The sequence below is a fragment of the Limanda limanda genome, chromosome 10 (genome assembly GCF_963576545.1).
Source record: "Limanda limanda chromosome 10, fLimLim1.1, whole genome shotgun sequence".
Classification (NCBI taxonomy): domain Eukaryota; kingdom Metazoa; phylum Chordata; class Actinopteri; order Pleuronectiformes; family Pleuronectidae; genus Limanda; species Limanda limanda.
The window spans coordinates 10,408,064-10,421,808 of NC_083645.1; positions in this window are offsets into that span (position 1 = coordinate 10,408,064).

The following is a 13,745-nucleotide window of genomic DNA, read 5'->3' on the forward strand; positions in this document are numbered from 1 at the left end:
ATTGGGCTGCAGGTACTGCCCTCATGCTTCCAGCAGTGACAAGGACAATAGCAGAACACAAGACTAGAGAAGAATCAGTCATGAAGGATAAGGAGAGAGAGCAACTGTCTGTGTCCACCACATGTAAAACCACCTATTTTTGGGTTGGGTGTTGTCTTGCTTATACCTCTTCGTTGCACCTGTTGTCTGCTTCAGTTGCACCAAAGCAGATGGAATTGATTCACAACCCTAACCCTTTTTAGGGCCTTAAGACCAATTTTATTTAATGGCCCCAACCGACTTTGCGCTGCTGATACATTTGATTGTTATAAATCTAAACACACCCAGAATTGCATCCATGTTGGTTCCGGGAAAGGCAGTGGGAATAGATACATTATTGTGTTAGTTAACTGGCCCGATAGCATCATGTTTTATATCAAATATCGTGGTGTTTTCTTGTGGAGTGAAAATGTACACTTATTGGATTCCACTATTTAAAAAATTTGATTGACAGTGAAAATCAGCTCGATTTCTGTCATTCATACTTTATTTATAGCATATATTCTTCCCTCACATTTTCTCTTTTAGTAATATATTTTAAATTTTCTCTTTTATACTAATATATAACCTTTATGGAGAATTTTGTGTATTTTTTGTATTTTATCTTTTTGTTAAATTTTGGTGTGGTTTTAATATAAGCCATTACTGGTTTCCCACACATGTTTTGGCGTTTAATGTATGCTTTTTAGATTTAATGAATATGTGTTTATTAAACTAAAATAAAACACAATTTATTAAATATTATATATATACATAATTTATCTTAGAAGTTCTTGTTGGACATGTTAAGTGCTGTTTGTCGCCCTCTAGTGACCACAGGGGGTCTTAGCAGGCACTTAGAGTCAGCTCTGGAATCCTTCCTGTTTAATACTGTAAAATAACAGAATCATGAAATACCAAACAAACTGAAAACTCTACATACTGTTGAAATCATGGGTTAATACGCAGACATTACAATACAAATACATTGGTTTACAGCTAACATGTGATGTACTATGAGGCGTTGCAGCAGTGTAAGCAAGGATGAGAAAAGGCTGCAATAAGCTTCTTCCACACCTCAGTCATGGTCTTGTGCCTTGTATGATGAAGATGAAGATGATGATGTGTTGCCCCATGAAAGACCCATCTCCTCTTGTTCAGCCATCACGTTCTCCACCAGGTTGTCTTTGCCTTCCCCTCTCTTTCTCTCCTATCACTTGACATCCTCAAGACACGACTGAGCCACATGAGCCTTCTCATCTTGATCTCTAAAGGTCAACTTCTTACAGCCTGTCTTCTTGTACAGGTCCTCATTAGATATTGTCTTTTGCCAGCAGAGCTCTTTGACACAGCTCCTGGGCAGGGCATTGACTTGAGCCGAGAATGGCTGATTGTATTTGGTGTGGTTCAGTGAAGGACCCCCTAGGTCCCTTTTGTCTGGGGCCCCTGGATGTAAGAACCATGATAAGTAACTAAACTTTATCTGAAAAATCTGTGGAATGCCCCTTTCAATTGCATGAACCAGTCCCGTGTCTTTTGAGACCATTTGTTTGGACAAGAAGTAGTAAGAGTAGTTTGCACAGCATGCACAAGGCTCCTCTCTTATCAGGTTTCATTTTACTGATGTTCATTGTTCAAAACAACACAACCTTACAACACAACTGTACAACAGTCAGAACTGTACAACACAACACAGTGATGTCTTTTCTGCGGTTTTATTGCAACGTTCTGATTGTTGTACACTTCTGTATGTTGTACAATTGGGGTGTAGCTACAATCAGCCACAGGGGGGCAGCGTCACACAATACTTTACCAGCTGTCCCTCCAAAGTAATCATGTGTTTGGATAAAAGTACAAGTATAAAGCATAATTTTATATTTTTGTCAAACCATGAAATCCTATTTAAATTGTAGATATGCTTTTATTGTTTTTGCTGTTTCTCTTTCAACCCTTGTTGTCTTGAACACCATGAACACATGAGACCAACCTACTCATCTCCAAACGGCTCAAAGTGTGTTTATCTGATCTGTTCATTTAAACTCTTCAGCTCTAAATTATACTTGACTGGTGCACTGAGAGATATATAATTTCTCTAATGCTCAGCCTATTTGTAAATATGTAGTCTTACTCTGTGTCCTCCTTTGTCCCCTCTTTAAATACCGGTTTTCATGATCATGAGCTCATCATACCAGAGTGCTTCAGTGACCGAGCACCGACTATGTGCCCTGAGGTTTGCAGCGTCTCTCCGCGAGCCTGCTTGTGCTGTATCAGCTGCCGTCGCTTTATGGCCCTTAATTCAGCCAGCCATTCCCCGAGCCCATTTAACATGCTGACTGCTCTGTTTTCCATGCAATTGGAGTTGACCAAGAAATGAGGTAAGAGCATTGCTAATAGGCTAAATGACCAACATTGTAATAAGGCAAAGCCGGAGCAGCTTGATTACCACAGTTGGCCCGATGGATAATTCATGTGGAGACAAAGGTGACGTGGAAAGAGCGCTGGTCTCTGCACGTCTCCGCTCGAGGATGAGCCCTCTGCCACCCATCAGGTTCTCTCTCTCTCTCCCTCCTTCTCTCCCTCACACACAGACACACACATACAGTTGTGTCTCCATCACTTCAGAGGACATTGCATTTCCTTTAGACTTACTTTAGCCATATCCTTGGTTACTACCTGTCTTACCTTGAACTTTACTCTAACGTTAACTTAACCTTAATCTAAACCAATTTAAACCTAATCCTAACATAACCTAAACCAAAATTTAACCAAAACTTCAACCAAAACTAACCTTAACTTAAAGCTCACCTTAACCTAATCCTTATATTGTCTCCCTCACCTTAAAATTTTATGATTTACATTAATGGGAAATATTTCTTTGTCCTGGAGACAAGTCTCTATAATGTAAATAGATATAGGTCCCCACAACATGATTAATACCTGGACCTCACACACGCAAACAGACACACACAGACAGACGGACAGACAGCCACACACACACACACACACACAAACACACACACACACACACACACACACACACACACACACACACACACACACACACACACACACACACACACACACACACACACACACACACACACACACTCATACTGTCAGCTGTGATGTACACATATGCATATTGCCAGGGAGCCCACCACACCCTTGGCATCATTATGAGTGGTTTGTGTGCACATACTCTGTTGGTACACACACACACACACACACAGACAACACACAAACTCTTAATTCAGTTACTCCAAATCCATTTTCAGTAACTGTCATTGTGTGGTGAGTTGTGCAGCATTTAGAGCATCAATCATTCTGTCTTCATCTTGGCATAGAGATCCTGGCTGGGCAGATCGGACACTGCTGCATCCAACTCCAGGCCATTAGCTGGACAATGGATTTGAGGACATCATCATGATGGCTTGACACACGTCTCGGACACCCAAGCCCGTTGAGGAGGTGAAAACATAGCTGATAGTTTGATTATGACGCTGCTCTGTTAGTGCTTCTCTCTGTGATAACCTGAGCCCCCAAATCACTGAGACATACACAAGGCTGCATACGGTACACTGCATGGCCAGTGTGTGTGGTCCAGGTATAACTCATGTTGTGGTGATCTGTTTCCATAGTCACATTATGGGGACTTGTCTTTCCTCTGGGGACAAACATCAAGTCCCCGTCATGTAAACCATTGAGTTAGGTTTAGGTTAAATTTTGGTTAAGGTTAAGTTTAAGTTCACGTTTAAGTTTAAGTGTAAGTTTAAGTTAGGGTTTAGTTCAATGGTAGGTTAAGGGTTAGGTTGAAGTTAAAGTTAGGCAAAGGGTTAGGTGTAGGTCAAGGTCAGGTTAACTTTAGGTTTAGTTTAAAAGGAAGGGTAAGGGTTAGGTTTAGGTTAAAAAGTGTGTGTGTGTGTGTGTGTGTGTGTGTGTGTGTGTGTGTGTGTGTGTGTGTGTGTGTGTGTGTGTGAGTGTGTGAGTGTGTGAGTGTGTGAGTGTGTGAGTGTGTGAGTGTGTGTGTGTGTGTGTGTGTGTGTGTGTGTGTGTGTGTGTGTGAGAGAGAGAGAGAGAGAGGGAGACAGTATGTTAATGTGTGCCCTCTTCCTGTCTTCCCTCACGGCCTGTCTCTCCCTCTCTAATGGGGACGGTATGAGAAGAGAGCTTGTGCTCTGTCTGGACCTTTCTAATTGCCCCTGCCACAGAGGCCTGATACAGCAAGACCCTGTGTTCCCAGCAGGTCAGGCGTGTGTGTGTCTGTGTGTGTCTGTGCGCGTGCATGTGTGTGCGTGTAAGTGAGAGAGTGCAGAGACTTGGGCAGACAGAATCATCACTCAGGTGGTGTTCCCTTGGCTCCACCACACAAATTCAGGCCCCACATAGAGAACACCATTCATTATAAATATCAGAGCTACAGGAGTGGAGTGCTAGCGGTGGGAAGAGATACTCCAGAGGGAGGAGGAGGTGAAGGACGAGGAGGGGGAAGGACAGAGAGATGAGCGGAGAGCGAAGGTGGAGGAGTGCAGCACAGGTACATGTTAGATATTTGTAAGGTGACATCTTATTAAATTCCACAGGACGTTTTAGTGTCTTGATCAACCCACTTTTGTTCAGCGCACACACATGCACATACACACACCCACACACACACACAGGTATGCAGCTCCATCTTATCCCAGCACATACTCTTCCTACAGCCCTCAGGCCGTGTGCTATACTACCAGGCCAGGTTATGAAATCCAACCAGGGCCAGGTTACAAAAATCCTCTCTGTGGCATCTGCCAGGGAAGGCAGCTCTGTGTTGACAGATGGGCACAGCATTCCTGGGCCCCGGGCCTCGCCAGTGCCCTGCCAGAAGCTGCACTGAAGGAGCCATGGAGAGGCTGACTGGCATTTCTTTACACCTATGTGCTTAATTTCTGTGGCAACCTCGAGGCACGTACAACATGAGTTACATTCCCTGAATGCTGCTCCTTCAAAACTGACACGAAGGGGCAGTGATGGATGCTGCGTGGGAATGAATAGTCTAGTGACGGGTGTGGATTAAGGCATGGGTCTGATTTAATTTAAATGGGACGGTAGCTGCGAGGATCATTCTGATTTGGCAAATTCTGTCAGGCCACAGAACTTGTCCAGTGACTTCTACTTTGTTTCAGTCCCTTGCATCATCCAGTTGACACTGATCTGAATGTTTCTCGCAGGTTTCCTCCGCAGCTGAGGCCAGCTCAGTCCCATGCTGATCCGTGTCAAGGCGGAGAGGCAAAGCTCGACCCCTTCCCCCAGCCTCATGCTGCTTCCACAGGGATAGTGTTTTACATGCTGAAGGTGAGTGGAATGCCAGCGCAGCTCCTGACGGCCCCATGCTCATCTTGCTCAGGGTCCCTGTTTCTCTGCCCTATCTACCACTGACCACCTGCTCCAACGCCGTCCCATAACCAGGTCACACTAATGAAACCTGCATGCGGCCACTTAATAAAAACGCACTCGATTATGAGGGCAAATATAGCCTGTTTTTTTTTAAATAAACTCTTTTTCTGTGAAAGTCAAAGAGTTTTCTTGTGTTTTCACATTTAGGAAATGTACAGTACGTTCCACTTTGCGATGCAGCAGAGCATTTGGAACACAAATATAGCTTTGGCATGGCCGAACTTAATAGGCTGGCATTCTGCAAAACCATGCCACATTCTCCACAATCACCACTCTTTAACATCTAGCACTGCGCGGACACAATGTTCCAAGACGCAATGCGCGGAGGGGTGCCCTGCCAACTCCTCCGACAGTGAGAGATTACAGTGATTACTCCTAAAGCAATCTCACTATGGACTGATGTATGCACGGGGGGTCAGGAAAAGGGGGTGATGATTGGAGGGTTGTGAGGGGGGGGGGCATTGGCAAGTTTCACAGCTGAGAACAGAAAAGACCGGCAAACGTGAGTGAGCTGTTGACCTCGAAATCACTGTTAAAACACAGTGTCCTCATTTAGTAATTATCCTCCTCCAGAGATGAGGTCAGGCTGAAAATCAGTTGAAAACAAAGTGGGATGATAATGGCAGCGGTGACGACGAGAGCGAGAGAGCGAGAGGGCGAGAGGAGGAGAGGACATGGCAGGGTGAAAATTAGAGGGAGAGGAGAGAGGAGTGTGGTGGAGCTCGCTGCTTGGTGTGAGTGAGCATGGGAAATGCGTGGGACCTCTGGACCATCACGGCTCCAAGGGGATCTGTTTGGTGACTGACACGCACGAACAGACGTACACATATGCACGGGCACACACAGCCATTCATTCCCTTTGGCTTTGCCCCATGGCTGCATCACACCATCTGAGCTACCCACCATTTCTGCTAAATGTTTATGTGAAATCTGCAAACTTGAGCTCAAATCAAGGTTTTCAATTTGTAGTGCATCTCTTAATTTTTTGCAGCGGAACCCCCCCTATGAGTCGATTGTCATCCGCATTCTCTCTGTGATGCTTTTCACTTGTTGAGGAGGTGATGCAAAAACCAGCGCTGCCTAAATTGCACCAGCAGAGGGCAAAATCTGGTCAGAAACTATAATGGAGGGCCTCTCAAGCTCACGTGCATGTACACACATACACACAAACACACACAGTCATGTGCCTGCACCCCACTATTTGGCACACACAGGCCCCACTATGTTAGCGTTCGAATTCTTTCACCCGTGGTAACATATGGTATACACAGCTCACAGCGTGAACAGTTTATATTTCACATTCTGCAGAGCGTATAGATCGGGGTGTATTGCAGGCTGACTGAGCAGAGTACCTCCCTCAACTGAAGTGCAATGATGGGCCCTTAAAGCCTTATCTGAGTTTCATCAAATATCAGCTAAACAGTGAGGAACTGGCCCCTGAATTCATTTTAGTGTCACCCACAGGTAGCTGCCCTCTGTTAGCTGTGAGGTCTTCACGCTGACTCCTTATGCTTAATTACGAGCCGCTGGAGTGTGTTTTGGTTCGAGCCAAAAACTCTGGCAGGTTTCAGCATGATGCGGCTGTTTCTCATGTCTTGGTTATTTTTATGGCTGAGGTGGTGGTGGTGGTGGCGATGGAGCCGTTGGGAGGTGAGATTACCCTTCGCAACAAGTCAACGCAACCGAGGCTCCCTGTGATGGCCGGCGCAGGGAGCTGCTCCGTGCGTCCAGGTCTGACGGAGCAAGGCTGGCGAAAGGGCGGTTGTGCGAACGACCACATGTCATTACGCGGCATTTACTGTACGCTGCAGCGAGACAACGCCTACGCCTGTGCAGCTCTTTTTTAATGCTACGTTTTTAGGTTTCATATGGGTCTGTGCAGAGAAGCTAGCCATAGGTGGCTTAGGTCAGCTGTTGTCAAGCCCATGCTGAGGGCTGAGGGAAACGGAGCCATTCAGGGCCATGACGTGTGCTGTTACTGCATGCGTGTGCACTTTTATACGGCTTTAATTACAGACTGCGAACACAGGCAGACTTGTTTATTATGCTGCGTAGTATACACTGAGGCCTGGTTGGCACCACAAACACACGTGTGTCCCCCCCCTCTACCACCACCACCCACATCTACACACACACACTCTGCTTTGTAGTAGTAAAAGTATCTATCCTGGACAGCGCTGCAGGTTGTACCTGCCAGTTGAATGAGTCACTTGAGTTTTATGTCCATTAATTGAGTCATTTATGGATATCTGAGAGCAGGACATCATCACAAACAGGCAACATTTACTGACTTTAAAAAGTTCTTCTTTGGAACACGTTTCTGTGAGAAAGATCACGTCTCTCTCTACTCTGCAGGCCTTAGGCAATTCAAACTTTTCCTTAATTATTCTAAGCACCAAACGTGAAGTTGTGTTTGAATTCCCTCAGCTTGAACAAACTATCTCAAGCTATTTAAAGGGCATCAGTCGAACATAGGCCGCTTTATTTTGAGTGGACCAAGAAGGTATAAATAGACTTTAAGGAGTGCAACAAGCGAATGCTTCATGTGAAATGGCTGGGGTTACATCATTGCCTGTGAGAGTGAAGTTCTGGAGAGGCGCTGGGCTCTCCGGGCCAGCTATTATGGTTTGTACTAATGTTCTGGTTTCAAAATCCAAACATTCTAAGAGCTGTTATTTGCTCTCTTTTTCCCTTTTACTCAGTAATTCTGCTTCTTTTTTTTCAGCTGAGCAAAGCTGTCAACAGAGAGGAGAAGCAGCTTCAAGTGGAAGACAGAGGAGCGATGGAGGCGGAGGAGGTGGAGGAGGGGGAAGAAGAGATTTGGATGGGGAGAACTGAGAAAAAGTAAAACAACACAAACAGAATTGACTAACACGTTTTTAAACTGTATCACCTGACACAAATTGTAACACTTCACATGTCTGAACACATCTCTTCCTATATGCCATATGGACAATATCCATGCAAGGATTAGGGGATGAAAACGACTGGGTACTTTTCCCTCTATTTTCTGGCCCGCTCTTCTCTTGCCAACCCCTCAAACAGCAAGGTGAAGCTCTGCTCAGACAGTCTGAGGAGGCTGCTGGCGAGTCGGTGTCCGCCATGTGGTTGGCACGCTGCAAGTCATCATTATTGTTGCCCTCAGCCGGTGCTACATAAATGACTTGTATAAGTGGATCAGTGGCACTGTGAGACGTTCCAACTGGGAGCTAGAATCACAAGACAAGCCAGTGTCTCCCATCATGCATCTCTCCTGCATTCATCCCCCGTCAGTGACAGAGCCTGCTCTTTTTCAAAAACGGTAAAAGTCTTAGAGCTGAATCAGCATATTCTCACGCCAGACTTGTGTCTCTAAGTTCCCTGGCATGTCATTCTGTAAGATGTCTGGTATTTGAAAAGAGAAAGAGCTTTTCAATTTGAATGGCAGCGATAATGACATGAAAAGTGAATTTGTGGTGGGGTCGTTCATGCTATCAGTCTCCATGAAGTCGTTACACTCAGCGTGGATAGACAGTCCCACAATGCAATGCAAAGCTGAAACCACGACTCAGAAAATCCTTCAAATAAAAAATCATTCCAGACATATTTTTCCAACTATCTTTCCAAATTCTTTGTATACTAACCACCAACCACACACACAGTGCACACTCACCTCAATTGCATAGTTCACGTTTAGTTAAAAAGACTGGACTTGGTAGTTAGTACAACATTTGGTGAAGTCACTTCTTTGTTAAGAGTTGGCTAAAAAGACCTGACTCGCATGCCTGTATATTAAAAATGAATCTACAGCTGGCAGCCAATTAGCTTTGCTTAGCATAAAGGTAGAAAACAGCTAGCCTGGCTGTGACTAGCAGTGATAAAAGCTGCCCACCAGCATCTTTGATGCTCTGTAACCCTTCAAAGATTTAGTTTGTAAGATTTAGGTGAAAGGGATCTAGTGGAAGTGCTAATTCTAAGGTCAAGAAAACACAATAGTAAAAACATCTCCTTGTGATGTTTTTACTATTGTGTTTTCTTGACCTTAGAATTAGCCTTTTATATTATATGAGTTAACATTTACATGAGGAGCGGGTCCTCTCTAAGGAGGCAGCCATGTTTTTTACAGTAGCCCAAACTGGACAAACCAAACACCTTTTGAGTTTGAATGACAACTGAAGGCTTCCACAGGTTATTTCATGTTTGGAAGGTGAGATGAGGTGAGGAGTATTCAGCTGCAACATGCAACTCCACCACCTGATGTTACAAAATTCCACACACTGAACCTTTAAGGTTTTTTTTTCTTCATAGTTTCTTGCCATCCTTACTCTAGTGGCCTCTAGCGGTGAGTTTGAAAATTGCAGCCAACTGAGGACCCCTTGCTTTACCTCCCTCTTTCAAACATTGTTGGATAACTTATCATGGCCTTTACAGCTCAATCTAATGTAACAATATAGCCAGGTATTTCCAGGTCATTATACACTAATGAAAATATCATGTCGTATTCCATTTCTGCTGATAGATTCGCCTTCACACTGAAACTTTGAATGTCATCAATCCACACAAAACATACAACTACTAAACCACAGGTGAGTACACTGCGGCAAGTCAAGAAATAGTTCTGTTCAAAAAGTTTCCAGAGCCTACTGTTTTAAATTTATAAAGATATAATTTAATAACCAGTGAGCATTAAGACTCATGCATGCTGCCTTCACATACAAAAAGGGAAACATCAGGTTGAACATAACTTCCATGCGTCTTTTTACATTGGCAATATTTGTTTAGCACTGCATCCACTAGAGGGCAGTGCAGAGTCAAGAGCGTAAGATAACAGGTGACGTGAAGGAAGTTGTGATAAATGTACCTGGTACCTGATGCCTCCGTGTCCAGTCTTTATGCTAAGCTAAGATAACTAGCTGCTTACTCTAGCTACATTTAAATCGTAAATATGCATGATGCTGGTATTGATGTATTTATCTAACTCTCATCAAGAACAAGAAGTGCATTTCCAGAAAAGATAAACAATTGCTCTCAGGTCTGTCCTTGTAATGGCAATCGTCCATCCCACCTGTAAACACGGTTTTAATAAAGTGGTGTTGGAGAATCAGTTGTGCCAGCGTTAGCAGAAACTAAAACCACAGTCATTCAGCTGTGACCACCATTAATCAAGTCAACAGCTCTGCTGGACACTCTGTGATTGTACAAACAGTCCTTATGGACGATTATGTAATGTGATATTTTTACTAAGCTTCGTACAAATGGCACGTCCCTGTCCCAAAGAGAGAGTCTAGTTAACTACTAACACAAATGTTGGAAAAGTGTTTTTAAACAATTGGTCTTTCACCAGCTAATAAAGCCATGTTTGTCAATGGGCTGCCATTATTTCATTGACACAAGTTGTGTTTTCTTAAACTACAATTACTCTGCAATTGCAAACCAGCTGTCAAATCACAAGCTGTTCTTTACATGCTATTGGTTAGAGCTGCAAAACTGTCCCAGTGGTCTCTTCTTATAAATAAAACTGAAGTTAAACCCACTCAGAGCCTTCTCTTTGCAAATCCATTAGATAAGAATTTCTGCTAAGAAAATACGAGACTTCGAAGAAAAAGGCTTTGCATCCAACATTCCCATTGCAGTCCACATCTAAACAATGAACAATGAATGCATAAACTGTCCTAATAGAAAATAGTAAAGCTTAAGCTAAAAGCCTGATTATGGATGTCAGAGTGTTCCAGATGCTTGATTGCAGTTCCAGTGAAAACAACTCTTGAGAACACTAATCGTCCTGCCATCTCATTACCCCCCCAGTGATACATTTCACAAGAGGGAGGCGGAGAGGAGAAGAGTGTTGCCTGGAAAAAGAATCAGGTAAATTGGTCTGTCTTCGTCAAAGAATGTCTCGTTCAGATCCGACCCAAACAGACAAATTCGGGAATGAGACGAAAAGAAGAAGATGGAAAACAGGATTTGAACGCTCATTGTTTCTCTGTTATCCCTTCTCAGACCAGGCACTAAAGTCATCTAACCCAGGGCACATGCTGCATGAGGCACAGAGGGAGTGCCTGGCATGGTTGGCACGGTGCCGTGGTTTGTGCTTCCTGGTGAATGCCACTCATTTCTGTGTGAAGCTGAGGCTGTCGCCACATAGACAGCTGGTTCGCGAGCTCCAGAGGCCTGTGGGGGTGCAAACCACCACATCCTTTCACACCGTCAATGAGTCTATGCGTAATGCCCATAGATCTGCATCAGTTTACCCTCTCTAAATCACGATCAAAGGTGTTTGTTTGGAGACCATGAAACTGACCTTAGGCCAGTGCCTGGAAACAAAATGACACCCTCCGGCGTCCCACATCAGTGCAACAGGACCCTGTCCTGAGTTACATGAGCCTGCTTTCAATCAGCACACATCAGACTGTATATCAGGTCTAATTAGTGTACATGGGCCTGCAGCGCAGAGCTTGGTGTAAGACATGAGCTTTTCGTGCATAGTGAGCTGTCCCCGGCACGGCACAGCCAGACCTGAATGCGTATACGGCTTTTCATTGCGTGGGATGTGACGCACAACTTTTATGTTCTTGCAACTTCTCATCTTAGCAGCACATGTGTCACAGTCTGAATAAGATTCCACAACAACTGGATCGAAAAACATCGGAAACACAGACATCCATATCGCCCCCGCACACACGGCGTGGTGCTCACCAGTGCCAAATGTCTCACAACTCCTACAAGAGGGTTTGGATTTAAGCATTAAGAGATAACACAGGGCTGGAGGGGAGGAAATATGCAGAGGAAAGTTCATATCACGCAACATGACAAGAGGCCTGAGGGTAATGTTCAAGGGCATGTGTGGTGATAAAATGATGAGCTTGCAGAAGGGACATTACAAAAGGTCTTTAATGAGAACAAATGTGATAGATGTCTTTCTTTGGGTTAGAGAAAACAAGATGTAGTTTTCCATGATAAAGATGGTTTTATCAGAAGTTTAGGTGATTTTAATTAAACTACAGTTATTTGACCAGTTTGCTCTTAAGCACTATAAGAGAATCTTTTAAGTTGCACAAATCAATATTTCCACATCAGTAATGGATAACATGACTGTGAGCTGGGAAATTGGATGCACTGCTCATATGGCCAAAGGTCCCGGAAACTATGACCCGTCTGTTTAGCATCTTGCAGTTCTCTGTTGTAATATTGTTGTTATACATTTTTGTTTTATGATTCAAGACTTTAAAGTTTTGGTTCACTCGCACACCACTGTCGTGATGTCGTGAGAAGCAGCAGCAGGCAGATGTTTCCAGCACTAAACCTCTGATAAAGTGGTTACCTGGCCAGAACCAAACCAAAGTTATGCCACGTTAGCAACTTGTTGAAGAACACAGTGATGTTTTGAACAGCTAAATGAGATGAGGACCAAAACAGAGTTAAAAGGAGAATGAGTCTTAGACCTATGTTCATCAGGTGGACACAAACTCAAACTCCAGATGATGTCTGTCTGTCTCTAAACAAACTCAATACTATAAAAAAATATTCATGATCATTAATTTTACTTAAAAAGAAGCATTTGCGAAGCAGATTTCGAAAAATGTTGAGGGACCTTGTCTGCTGACATGAAAGACTGTACGTAAAGATGGACGACGTTTCTCCACTTCCTCCTACTATTCAGAAATTAAGACAAAATATCCTGAATTCAAGTGCTGCCATCTTGATATCTGGGAGCCAGAGTCTGCCACGTACTGCTTGAGGGATCAAGCCATGGTGGAGATGTTCTGCTGATACATGCGCTCAAACAAGTCGGTTGCAGCTGTCAATCATGATGTGTCATCCCGAAATTATAACATCAAATAATTATTAATGAATTATTTACCAAGACAAATTATCACCTGGACACACAGGTCGTTTGATGAGAATTATCAAGGTGTACTTTGACTTTTTACTTTGCCTCATGTCCAATATGTTAACATGGAGGAGACAGGACCGTTACTGCAGCCAGTCACCAGGTGGTAAACGACAAATTTTGGCTTCTCTTTTAAGGAGCAGTCACGACATTCATCTTTATATACAATCTATGGTTGACATCAGTCCTCCTCCTTACGACTGCCTTATTGCACATTACTTAGATTGGATCCTTTAAATAGCTCTAAAAACTGTGTTTAATATTTTTTAGATAGTTTTGGACAGAATCTTAGTTGTGAAGGAGAAAACATTAGCGATGGAAGACATGCAGCAGAGTGCTGCTGCAGGAGGACTCCAGCCTCTATTCATGGGACATCCGCTAAACCCCATTGTGTATGAATATCAACCCGATTATGTGAACTGCAAAA